Source organism: Artibeus jamaicensis, unplaced genomic scaffold (genome assembly GCF_021234435.1).
Source record: "Artibeus jamaicensis isolate MK-2021 breed Jamaican fruit bat unplaced genomic scaffold, CSHL_Jam_final contig_391, whole genome shotgun sequence".
Classification (NCBI taxonomy): Eukaryota; Metazoa; Chordata; class Mammalia; order Chiroptera; family Phyllostomidae; genus Artibeus; species Artibeus jamaicensis.
Genome location: NW_026521814.1, coordinates 11,480,746 through 11,494,565, shown reverse-complemented (window position 1 = coordinate 11,494,565; position 13,820 = coordinate 11,480,746). Strand labels below are relative to the sequence as shown.

General features: G+C 44.3%; 1 non-coding gene across 1 annotated transcript; it reads right to left on the bottom strand.

Annotated features, from left to right (window-relative positions):
- Window positions 1-6,901: 6,901 nt before the first annotated feature.
- Window positions 6,902-7,024, bottom strand: LOC119053655 (small nucleolar RNA SNORA19). The gene has a single exon (XR_005083343.1). It is a non-coding gene; the product is annotated as a small nucleolar RNA SNORA19 (small nucleolar RNA).
- Between the last annotated feature and the right edge of the window lie 6,796 nt (window positions 7,025-13,820).

The following is a 13,820-nucleotide window of genomic DNA, read 5'->3' as shown; positions in this document are numbered from 1 at the left end:
AAATGTACCACAGTTTTTGGATCCATTCATTTACTGATGGGCACCTAGGTTGCTTCCAACTGTTGGCTATTGTAAATTGTGCTGCTATGAACATTGGTGTGCATAGGTTCTTTTGGATTGGTGTTTCAGGGTTCTTAGGATATAGTCCTAACAGTGGAATTGCTGGGTCAAAAGGCATATTTATTTATTTATTTATTTTTTTAAAAAAAGATTTATTTATTTATTTATCTTTAGAGGGGAAGGGAGGGAGAGAGGGAGAGAAACATCAATGTATGGTTGCCTTTTGTGCATCCCCTGCTGGGAACTGGCCTGCAGGGAACTGGCCTGCAACCCCAGTATGTGCCCTGACTGGGAATCGAACCGCGATTGTCTGGTTTGCAGGCCCGCGCTCAATCCACTGAGCTACACCAGCCAGGGCTCAGGGCATATTTATTTTTAGTTTTCTTTGAAAATTCCATACTGTTTTCCATAGTGGTTGTACCAGTCTGCAATCCCACCAACAGTGAACTAGGGTCCCCTTTTCCCCACAACCTCTCCAACATTTGTTGTTTGTTGCTTTGTTTATGATGGCCATTCTGACCGGTGTAAAGAGGTATCTCATTGTGGTTTTAATTTGTGTCTCTCTGATAGCAAACCGTTTACTCTTACATGTCCTTGGTTTAGGGAGGATTGGATTTTTCAATTTACTAAATGGCAGTAAACTGCTTGGCTGGTTAACTATCTGTCTCAGTTTCCCTGTTCCACTTGTCGTGGCTCCCACCCCAGGACATCTGGGGATGTTCTGATTTGAACTGGAAGGGGTGCTACTTGATCAGCCAGAGCTGTACGATCCCCCCAGATCTGGCGCTGCCCCTCTGGGAGCGCACCGGCGCCTTTCCTTTCCCAGCTCTTCTTCCTCTCGGGGGATGCTTGGGCTCCCACTGAGTCCAGGGAGAAGGGCTCACTGGTCTCTAGTTCTGAGGGTCGCCTGTCAGTGGTTTTGATGGCTCTGCCCACATGGTCATGATTATCCCAGCAGCCGCTAGGCCTGCAGGTGGTTTTCTCCTGGGGAGGCCAATCTTGTGTTAGGTTGACAGTGGACCCACTGACTTAGACCTTCAAATGGATGCTTGTTTAGCCCTGTAGGAATTTGCTCTGTTGCTGCCCAGGGGGAATCCGTATATACATTGGTAGATGTCTATATATTTTTTTGGGCTCAGAAAGATTCAATGACTTGTCCTAGATCACAGAACCTGCTTTTTGGTGATTGATCAGAATGCAGGTCATTCAGTCCCTGGACCAGGATTTGGGATGCTTGCCCATCTCCTGGCCACAACTCCATGCCATCCCTGGTGGAACCTTGTTTCCTTCTATCTCCATATGCTTTATTCCAGACCCACAGGACAACTCGTTAGAAGAGTAACTGACGGGTTTGAGTCAAAGTTTGCTGTCTTTGGACTGAAGTCTGACATTGACCTCAATTCCTAAAGACTAACAATGCCAAGCTGTGGAGAAAAACATTTGATTCACTTATTCGTTCGTTTGTGAATGCATTCATGCATCGTCATCAGGTATTTATGGAACCTCTACGATGTATGGGCATTATGCTGGGTGCCAGGGAACAAATACGCAGCAAGACCTCAGGCACAGGCAAGTAAAAATTAGTTTGTAATACCAAGCAACACTTTGATTAAGATCAAAGTACTGATGCTATAAGTAACAGCCTAGGGGAGAACATGCTTCTGTGTAGGAATAGTGGAAGAATTCATTGAGGGGGTGGGTCTTGGATCTAGGATCTGGGCTGAGTAAAAGCTCAAGGGGCTGGGACGAACCTGGCAGGTATTACGGTGCAAGATGCTATATAAAATGCCACACACCTCAGAAGATGTCATTAGTAGCCCTCATGCATCCAGGGAAATGGGGACCTGAGGCAGCTGAGTTCTAGTGAGTTGTCAGACATAGTTATTTACCAGTTGGAGGGACAGAGGACATGGGTGAGGACCATCGAGAAAAGGGATGAGAAACAAGGAGAGGGGGTGAAGTTTGATTCTGTGCCATCATGCAGACATTGTACTTCATGTTATTTTACAAGAACAGATGTTGGTGTGAGTCAAATTGATTAAAATACAAAAAAAAAAAAAAAAAAAAAAAAGGAAAGCCAAAACTTGGATGTACTAAATTCTCTAAGCTTTGAAAAAACTGGAAATTTTATGATCTATTGATTTCGGTGCTCCACTGGTGTAGTAATATTACTTAAGAAGTGTATAATATGAGGTCTATTTTCTCTGATAAAACTTAAGGATGAGCCTGGCTAGTGTAGCTCAGTGGATTGAGTGCTGGCCTGCAAACCAAAAGGTTGCCAGTTCAATTCCCAGTCGGGGTACATCCTTGGGTTGCAGACTAGGTCCCCAGCTGGGGACGTGTGAGAGGCAACCAATCAGTATGTCTTTTTCACATTGCTGTTTCTCTCCCTCTCTTTCTCCCTCCCTTCTCCTTTCTCTGAAAGTAAATAAATTAAATTAAAAAAATTTTAAAAATCTTAAGGATGAGATGTATGAGAAGACAACATGGGGGATATTTTTGTAGAACTACTAGTAATCAATTCAATTTATCCTTGCACAGCTAGGCATGTTCACTGGCCTAACTCCAAAAAGACAAAGAGGGAACACCTGCAAACCAGTGTCTGTCCCTCAGGGTTCATCAGCGTCAAATCTCTCACAGCGCTCTTTACCTGGGCACTAACGTGTTACTTGACTGAAATAGTCTTTCCCTCGAGAGCAAAGAGTGTCTCACAAGCTGAAGATTAATTGGTCATCTTGACAATATAGGTTCCCAATAGCTAACTCTGGCCCCCCTTTTTCCAGAATATAGATCTCGTGGGTGATTTATGAGTGGGAATGATTGAAGGCTCAATTACTGTCCTTTTAACAACTCCTGTAGTGCCTCTTACTCTGAATTGTATAGCAGTTCCCATGTAGTGTCCTGTGCTCCAAATCATTTTCCTCTCTATTTGAACTTGCAGACTTCTTCCTTGACTTCAACACTCGCCTTGAAATAAAAAATGAATGTTACTGATGTTTCATATATACCAGACACTGCACTAGCCTTTGACATGGGTTATCTACATAAAATGACCAACGGCTCTTTGAAGAAGGTATTATTTTGCTATGTTCCAACTTTTTCATTTCATGAGGCTCAGAGAAGTGCAGGCAGCTGCCTGTTGCTGCACAGGTTGGTAGACAAGAATTAAGTCCACTGTGGAGGCCTTAACAACTTTCCCTCTTCTGAGAAAGACCTCCGATGCCTGGGGGTAGGAGGAGGCACGTGGCCCTCGTCAGGCCAAACACATCATTCACTGGAGCTTTTTTGCAACTGGAACTGGGGAGAGGAGGCTAATCTGTCCTTGACGGTTACACTGGAGATGAGGGAGAGCTCATGGCTTCACTGTGTAGACACGGCTGGCCTGGGAGAAATAATACTGACTCAGAGAAAGCTGCGGAGAAAAGGGCACTCTGGGGGCTTGTCCCTGGTCCCAGCCGGGTCCCAGCTGTCTCTGATGCCCAGTAGCATCTCTGCTCTTCCCAGATGAGGATATCAACCTTCTAATAATATTTTCCTTTTTTCTCAAGCTACTTTATTTTGCCATGTATAATGCACACCTACAGTTTTGGCTCAAAGTTTTGAATAAAAAACCCTGAATGTTTCAATTTCTTAATTTGTTTATATTTAGATACTTGTTTTTTTTGTATTCTAAAGGAATTTTAGCATTTATTTTTGAACACATTATAATATGAGAAATTTTATGTAACAAATAATTACAAAACACAAGAACAGGTACAAGGTACAAGAAATTTTGAAAAGAATTAAAAGCATTTTATATAGATACAGAATTAGTACTGCCCATGTATAATGTGCATCCTTATTATTTTCCCACAAAAGTCTGGGCAAAAAGTGCACATTGTATGTGGGAAAATACAGGTGGTTAGGGTTCCCATCTTTGACGACGAGAGTCCTTATTTTCCTCGTGGGCAGGACGGGGTTCCGGAGCATGCGCTTTTGCTGTGCCGTATGGCACAGGTGTAACCACACCTGTGTGTCTTCAAGGCCATCCTTGGCTTCGTCTCGTGGATGACCTACCTGTAAATGCTTTTACCTGGTCACTCTCACCCCCTGGCCTTCTTATATTTGAAGAAACAAGGAAGAAAGGCAAGAGTCTGACAATACAAAACCCAATCCCATGCCACGGCCCCAGCGAGTGCTGTGTTCTGTTCCATGTGAGTTACCTGCACACAGACAGTGGGACTTTTCAATTACTGTGTGTAATACTAGAATGTCTTCACTGTAAATGCATTGAATAATGCAACTTTGAAGGCTGAATTTACCTGTAAATAAAGTATTGGCAGAAAATCTGGAATTAAACTGTCTTTGAGTTAACAAACAGGCGAGCACACAAACATCCAAGTTCATAGAGTGTGCACAAGACTAGATTTGGCTGACAGAGAGAAAAAATTAGAAAGGAGGTAAACTAAAAAAAGAGTATGTGGAAGACTGAGTGAAAGCCGTTGCTTCACCATGAGCAGTTGTCTGTCCTGCAAGTTCCTGAGAACTTGGGGAACAGAACATACAAGGCAGGGGCCTCATCTGAAGGAGCTCTTGGTCTATTTTGACTATCAGGGCAGCTGAGAAACATGGATTCAATAGACAGGCCCAGTGATGGAGAGGTAAGAATGGAGAGTAGGTTGGATCTTCCCAGTCACCCCCCCACTTGACTGCCCTTGGCCTTGGGCCCCTCCCTTTAGAACACACAGTCAGGCGTCCTTCCAGCTCCAAAATACAACCCTTCTGTGAATGGGACTGGAAAGGCAAGAATAGCATGTGCAGTTTTCTAATGGAATCCTGGTAGCCATCTGCTTAGACAATGTGTACCTTCTAGAAAAGGCAGAGAAGACTCAATTAGCGTTGTTGCTTCTCTTCTCAGTTGTGGCTGATGGAGGAAATACACAAATGGGAGCCAGCAAGACATTATGACTCTTATTATTTTCCATGACTGAGTTGTCTTTGTCGTCTGCTTCTAATTAAAAAGAAAAAAAAATTCTCCCCATCCTCACCCCTGGCCCTTGATATTCTTAAAGTAAAATCAAATCTAAAAATAACAGGAGGGGGCAGGCTTCCGCCGACAAGGAAACCCTGGAAAATCAGAAGTGGAGCCTGGAAGAGGGTGAGTTGTCAGCATCTGCATGGGACTCGCCTGCGCCGGAAGAGATGGCACAGCTACGAGATCGTCCTGGTGACCTCAGGACCGCATTTCAGCCTTCAGCTTCGGCTCTCAGTGGGAAGTGGTTGATTCCTTTATGGTAGAAGAGAGAGAAATGCAGAAATACCAGTGTTTCCTTAAGAAGAGAGGCAGAAAGTGGCACCTCTAGTAGGCACTGAGGTGAGTCTCAGTCTGCTGTTTGGAAAAACTGGCTGTGCATTGAACTCACTGAATGGGCTGGAGAGCCGCCAGGAGGCCAGCTGAGGATACTGTCCTGAGGGAGCCGGTGTCTGGGCAGACGCTTCCTGGGAGGAGGCTCCTGGAAGTGAGTCCTGGCTGCACTGCGATTACCTGCGATTGTCTTCCCAGAATGCCCCTGAGCGCGTTGTGGTAAAGCAGGACAGGTGTGTGAGGCGGGCCAGCAGAAGCGGGTATTTCTTGAGGTAGAAGGCATGTCCTGGAGGAGTTCTGGGTCTTTGCGACTAAATTCATGTGTCTTTCCCCAGGGCTGGAAAGTGGGGCTTGCTGAGAGTGTGCAGAACATTTATAGGGAGAATACCTGCTCCAAGTGGCTTCGAAACAATGCCAGCTACAGTCATGGGATTCCTTAGAATACGGTAGAAACAAGCAACCCCCAAGCTCAGTGTTCTCACACAGTAACCTTCATTTCTAGCTCTGGTTATATGTCCCACCCACATTGGCAGGAGGCTCTGCTCCACACAGTCACCTAGAAACCCATGATACGGAGCTGCACCGTCTCACAGCTGCACCATCTGGAGTAGGCTGCCCCCTCGTCACCCTGGAAGATGCCCCCTGGGCTTTTTGGAGCTTCATCCCAGAAATGATATTCCCTCCTTCCCACAGCCCATTGGTCATGTGGCTTTGCCCAACAGTGAAGGGGGCCGAGGCATGAGAAGTCTCCTGTGTGCCCCAGTCAAGGAATGGCGAGGTTTCATACGCCATGCAGCATTGGTCTCTGGGAGTTGCTGCAGGGCGACGTAGTAAAGGATGGCTTAGCAGTCTCTGACAATGCAGAAGAAGATAGAGGGATGGGTAAGCAGCACAAATGAGTACTTATAAGTATAGTAGAGTATTCCCACAAGTTCACTGACAGGCGTACAGCTGTTGTGTTTGTGTGTTAAAGGGGTAGGAATCCAGGCTAGAATAATTCTTATGGTATTGTTTTGGTGAATATTCCTGGAAATGCACATAGTTAATTTGTAGGGGACTTGCGTTTGTTTGTGTGTGAATGCTCATTCAGAGTACAAAAAGTAACAAAGGCCCATTTTTATGGAAAACATATTGTTTATTTTGTGTAAATATCAATTGCATATCCACATGACATGATGAAAGGTCTGTGGACCTTTCGTTCCCTGACTCCCCAAAAGGAAGAAGTAGAGGAGCTTACATATAAGAGCAGAGAGGAAACTTCGAACTAAATAACTCTAAAGAAATCAAGTATGTCGTGCACAACTGAAATCCCATTAGAACGCACAGTGAGTCCAAGTGTGTAAGCGCATCTCATGTACAGTTGCACATTTCTAGCTGGAAGGCTTTGCCAGTGCTTCAAATGTTCCAGTAATTTCTAGGTGGTTTACATCATCCTTGGATACAATAATGAAGCAGTGATTCTTCTTTCTTCTCTCTTTTTTTTCTCTTTTTCTTTCTATTTGTCTGAAGGAGATTGGCAGCATTACTATACAGTTATACTGCTAGTTCACTTTCAACTACTTGTATAGCACATAAGAAATAACACTGATTCTTCTTTAAATAAAGCAGTGAGGCATTCTACCATTTGGTTGTTTTGTGGATTTAGTAAAAACATATTCTCCATATCATATCACACCATTTTAGTGCTAATGCATTGATGGTACCGGCTGAATTTTGTCTCAATGAATCTATTTTTTTATTTTATTGTATTTTGTCTGTTACCATTTGTTTCTTCTATTTTGTTGAATGAACCTATTTACTATTCTTCTTACAACTTAGAAAACTCCTCTGTACCACTCAGTTAAAGCTGATAACGACCAGGATCCCATCGTACTTTGTCTTGTAACGTACAGACTTTGACCACAATAATTCTTTCATCACACATTGATTGGACATACTTTTCATGGCAGCTCACACACACCTCATCCCTGAGATTAACAACATTGAATCTAGGGGACTTAAAGAACTGGACCTAGACTGAGGAAAGAAAGAGTCCGAGAAACCCTACAAGTATAGTACTGCAGGGCTTGGGAGCAATTTTAAACATTTAATATGAGGAAACCAATCACAGTCTAAGGGTGTTAGATTTCTTCCTGGAGCCTGAGTACACCTGACAGGGTCATGTTTCCGCAAGGCCGACGCCTGTGTTGGCACATTCTCCTTCCCCCGACAGCAGGCCCCACTGGGCGTCTTTCATGGGCACCGGAGTGGAGGCTGGGTCTCAGATGACTCTCAGCCATGCTCTCTGAGAAACATGCAATATCGTTCAGGGGCTTCTGGGCTGGAAAGTAGAGGTATCAGCACTGATATATTTTAAGATTATTATAAAAAATAAAATATTAAAAAAACGGGAAAGTTATTGACCCTTCTCTTATCATGGTGCCAACACAAACTCACAGTATTTGAGAAGCCCAGCAGGGAGGTGCTGTGTGGTGTGATCACTCTAGATGACGCCCTGGAGGCGCTGTGTGGTGTGATCACTCTAGATGACGCCCTGGAGGTGCTGTGTGGTGTGATCACTCTAGATGACGCCCTGGAGGTGCTGTGTGGTGTGATCACTGTAGATGACGCCCTGGAGGTGCTGTGTGGTGTGATCACTGTAGATGACGCCCTGGAGGCGCTGTGTGGTGTGATCACTGTAGATGACGCCCTGGAGGTGCTGTGTGGTGTGATCACTGTAGATGACGCCCTGGAGGCGCTGTGTGGTGTGATCACTCTAGGTCATGCCCTGGAGGTGCCGTGTGGTGCGATCGCTCCAGAGCACAGGTGGCAAACACAAGGCCTGCAGGCTGAATCTGGCCCTCCACCCTGTTTTATCTGGCCCAACACCTTGTTTCTACCTGGCAGCATCACTGAGCTCTCTTAAGGAGTAGTTACATTTATTCAGTCTTAAAATTACATCTGGCCCTTTGAAGGCAACTGTGAGGCTGGTGAAAGTGAGTTTGACACCCCAGCTCTAGAGCATGCTCTGGAGGCAGCTGCTTCACTGAAATCTCACACAGGTCAAAGTAATAATTAGCAATTTAGGATGTTTCCAGAGAGAGCTATGCAAGTCCTACTCAAACATAGTTTTGACTAGATACATAAGAAGCAGGTTCAACGTGTTCTCTCTGCAAGAGCTTGTGGGGGCTGCCATTTCTTGGCCTGCCTGTGGCCCTCAGTGCGCTGCCCAGCCTGGTCCCGGAAGTCGGCTGTGATGGAGTTGGGGTGGGAGGTATCTTTGTTTTGGCTCTGCTTCTAACTAACTGTGTAGCTCTGACTAGTCTGTAGACTCTTTTCACCATCTGTAAACTCATTAAACTGATGAATTTTGAAAAAGATCCCAGTGCTGAAAACGTATAATATAAGCCAGATTTTCTTCAGAGGGTAGTGTATAAATTGTGATTTTTTTAAAATGACAACCAGATTTGAATGTCAGGTGGTCTTGGCATTATCGATTTTCATAAAGGTTCAATCGAGAGGTCTCCAACTGCCAGGAGTGCTCAGTGGGGAAGGGACAGTCTCTTCAACTTGCCCAATGGTGTTGGGCGGACTGGGTATCTGCAGGCAAGGGATGGTATTGGACCCTATATTATTATACCACTCATAAAAATGAACTAAAAATGGACTGAAGACTTAAACATAAGAACTGAAACTATAAAACTAGAAGAAAACATAGGGAAAAAACTTCTTAACACCAGTCTTAGCAATGATTTTCTTTTGGATACAACACCAAAACCACAAGCAACAAAAGCAAAAATCAGTAAGTGTGACTACATCAAACTAAAAAGCTTCTGCACAGCAAAAACTCTTTTTTTTATGGCTGAGTAGTAGTCCAGAAAATTATGCTATGTGAAATAAGCCAGAGAAAGACAAATACCACATGATTTCACTCATATGTGGAATCTAATGGACAAACTGAACAAACAAGCAAGACAGACTCACAGAGAGCAGGCTGACAGCTAAGCTTGGGGAGGGTACGGGGTGGGGGGATTAAGCAAAGAGGAAAAAGGACTCATGGGCATGGACATCAGTGTGGTTATTGTGGCTGGGAGCAGGGTGGAAGGGGACTAAATAGTAATGGAAAAAATACAACAGAATTATTTTAAAAAGATGAGTAGGCAACCTATGGAGTAGAAGAAAGTATTTGCAAACCATATACCTGATAAAGTTAATATCCAAAATATGTAAGACATTCGTACACCTCAATAGCAAAAAAGTTGAAACAGTCCAATTAAAAAATGGAAGAGTACTTGAATAGATAATTTTCCAACAAAGACATACAAATGGTTAACATGTACATGAGAAGGCACTCACTGTCACTAACTATTGGGCAAATACACAGCAAAGCCACACTAACATTTCACCTCACACCTGGCAGGATGACTATTGCCGAACAGACAAGAGATTAAAAATGCTGGTGAGGATGTGCAGAAAAGGGATTCCTAGTGCACTGTTGGTAGATGTAAATTGGTGCAGTCATTGTGAAAAACAGTATAGAGGTTCCTGAAAAACTTAAAAAAAGAACTACCTTATGATTCAGTAATTCCATCTTATGGGTACATATCCAAAGGAGATGAAATCACTACCTTGAAGAGATATCTGCATTTCTATATTCATTGCAGCATTATTCACAATAGCCAAAACATGGAAATGACCTAAGTGTCCATCAAGAGATGAGTGGATAAAGAAATGTATCATAGCTACGTAATGGAGTATTACTCAGCCACAGCAAAGAAGGAAACCCTACAACAATTTGCAACAATATGGATGGACATTGAGGGCATTATGTTAAGTGAAGTAAGTCAGGCAGAGAAATATCACAAATATCACAAGATCTCGCTTTATGTGGCATCGTTGAGCTCATAGAAACAGAGAGTAGAATGGTGGTAGCCAGGGCTGATGGGTGGGAACATGGGAAGAAGGTGTTAGTGATAGGGTGTAATCTTACAGTTGTTAGTGAATCAGTTTCAGGAATGCGATGCACCACACAGTGACCATATTTAACAGTTCTATGATGTAAACTTGCAAGTTGCTGTGAAAGCAGAGCTTTAATGTTCTCACTGTAGCAACAACCACAACAAAATGGTACTTACATGATGTGTTAACTAACCTTACTGTGGTAAACAGTTTGAAATGCATACATTTCTCAAATCATGACATTGTACTCCTTATACTTACTCGATGTGGTATGTCAGTTATAAGCTGGAAAAAAAGAGTTCTCCAACTGCCAATCAGCCTGGCCACACTGTGCCTGGGCAGGTCTTTTGCTGGTCCTGGTAGCGGCCCTGTAGGCAGAGAAGGGCTCTTCTCGGTTGTGACTGAAGAAGCCAAGCACCAAGCAGCATTAACTAAAGGTTTGTTCTGAGAGAATCAAGACGTCGCAGGAGTGCCAGGAAGCGTGACTCACAGCGCTTAGCCGGTTTCTTGTTTCGATCCAGCCTATGGTTTCCATCGCAGTGAGCAGGATCCTCACTGTTTGTGCCCAGGGCGATGTACCAGCTCAGATGCATTTGGTGCCAGCTCACTGCTGACATTTGGCAAGGATTTGGTAATTGGATATTCTCATTCATCCTTTAAAGTAAGGGAGGAGCAAACACCTAACTTCACTTTTCTGACTAAAACTAAAAACTACTTGCTCCCAGAACAGATGAAATAAAAACATGACTCGTTTTTTTTTTTTTTTTTTCCAGTGCTTTGCACCATGCTCTGCTGTTCCAGAATCTTTTGTTTGGCTTGACCTGCCTGCGGTCTTCCTTATTTCAGATGATGGCAAACTTCATCTTCCCAGGGATTCAATCCAAAAATCCTGGGGTCACTCCACATTCAACAACAGGCCAGGAAACCCTCTTGGCTCTACCTTCACTCAATATCCAGAATCCAGCCTCTCCTCATCACAGCCACCACTATCACCCAGCTCCAAGCCCCCTGGCTGGACTCTTCCAGCAGCCTGCTTACGGCTCTCCCTGCTTCTGTCTATCCTTGACCAGCAGCTAGAGAGACGCTGTTACAACGTAAGTCAGACCACATCATGCCGCTGCTCAAAACCCTCTTTGCTTGGCCAGCTCACTCTTGGTAGAAGGGAAGATTCTAACTGTGCTGTGTAAGGCCCAACAGGCCTGGCCTAGTGCTGACTCTGACCAACTGTGCTACTCATCTTGTTCGTTCCTCTGCAGCCATACAGAAATCCTTGCCCTTCCAGCAAGCCAGCCACGCTCTGGACCCAGGGCCCTTGCACTGGCTGTTTATGGTGCCTGCAGCGCTCTTCCCTCCAGATTGCTGTTACAATATTATAAGGTATTTGGGCCTTATGTAAGGTCACCTTCTCTGGGAGGCCTGCAGGGCTCGAAAACTACCTCGGTGAACGTGGCGCTCCCTGTGGCATGGAGCATGGAGCCATGTCCTGCAGCCTGTGCTTGGCTGTGGGGCCTGAGGGCTGGCGCTGTCTGAGCACCGCGGACCTGCCCCATTCTGCTCTCTGTGTGTAAATTCACAGAGAAACACGAAAGGACAGAAACAGAGTATGGTGTTGGGACACTGGGAATGAGCCATTTTGCATAGCAAGCTTTGGGAGATGTTGTTTACTGTAGTCTGCCTGAAGATGAGACAAAGTTGAACACACAAGATGAGTCTGGTGCTCTGGAAAGGGTGAAAGCTGCTAGCAGACTCTGTTCTCCTCTATCAGGAAACACGACTGAAATTAATGAAGCTCTTGCAGCAAATCCAGGACCTGTCCACAAATTTTTTTCTTTTTTACTTAATTTTCTTGTACTTTTTTCATTACCATTTAGTCCCCTTGTACTCCCTCCCTGCCGGAATCCCCACACGGATCTTGTTATAAAGAGGGTTGGCTTATCAAGACGACACTGAGTAACCCTGCAGAACTGAATGAACTAATGAATGAAGAAGCGTATGAAAGTGAAACCCCCCTAAATAAAGTATGAAACAATTTAATAATCCAGTATGGGTGTCTTAGATTAATGGTAGATAAAAGGTTTAAAATAGCAACTTCTAGTAATACCAGTGAGAAGAAACTACAACAATGCTACTGGAATAAAATAATGATCCCAGATAAGCATGATACGCACCTTTGTCACAATGCCCTGTGATTTTTAGGCTAGGCTCCAGTTATAATATCAGAATTCCTGGAATTATCTGTGGTAAAATCTAGTTACAAAATAACATAATTCAAGGATAACATTGTTATCTTAAGGCTTACATAATATTGTAACTAGCTTACATCTGTCTCTGATTTGGGTCAAAATAATCTTTCCATTGGAAATAGCTGGCAGTGGAGATGGTTTTTGTTCATTGTTAGTGTCAGATGACAAATAATACTATCCTAATTTTGCAACACGCTGACTTTGCTGGAGCTATTTTTATACAGCAAAGCAGCAGCCTTCCAGGTAACAAGGAAGTTTAATAGCAAAACAGCCAACTTCCTCATTAAATAGGTAAATTAAAAAGTGCAAACTACCACTGATATTGTCTATACCTTTTCCTGCTTTGTATTCCTCCATAGTACTTAAACTATCTAGCAAACAATATTTTTTAATAGAGGTTCTACATTATTTTAAAAAATATTTTACTTACTTATTTTTAGAGAGAGGGGAAGGGAAGGAGAAAGAGAGGAAGAGAAACATCAATGTGTGGTTACCTCTTGTGTGCCCCCTACTGGGGACCTGGCCCACAACCCAGGCCTGTGCCCTGGCTGGGAATCGAACCAGCAACCCTTTGGTTCACAGCCCGCGCTCAGTGCACTGAGCTACACCAGCCAGGGCCAAACTGAATATTTTTGACTGATTTGAATTATTTTCTTTCTTAGAACGCTAGCATCTCGAAGGCAGGGATTTTTGCATGATTCATTTGCTGTGGTTTCCCCAGCAGCTAGGAGAGCGCCTGGCACAGGGAAGTGCAGGGACCGGATGATGAGGGAAACGCTGCCCCGGGGCTGTAGGACACGGGTGGGAACGCTCTGCTGTGGAGGCTACCCATGCAGATCCGCTTCCTGCTCCGTTCAGAGATCATTATGGAGTCGTACATTCCATCTTCCATCTGGACTTCGGTACCAAGGCTGTGGGAGAGTTGCTGACTCAAGCTGGAGCACCTGTCATTCTCCAGAGGGTTACGTCATGGGAATCCGGGTAACGAGACTGTGGACTTTGTGACTTGGAGGCTTCAACAGCTGCTTTGGGGTTGGGCGTTCCGTCTTCCACCGCAGTACTTCTAACCCCATCCCCACCCCCATGCAAACACGAATCGCCCGAGGTCTGGTTAAAATGCAGATTCTAACTCAGTAAAATCTGAGGGGTGGGGCAGAGTCTGCTTTCCTAACAAGCTTCCAGGGGATGCTGCCACTGCTGAATTGGGGTCCCGTCATAAATATTAAGGTTCACCC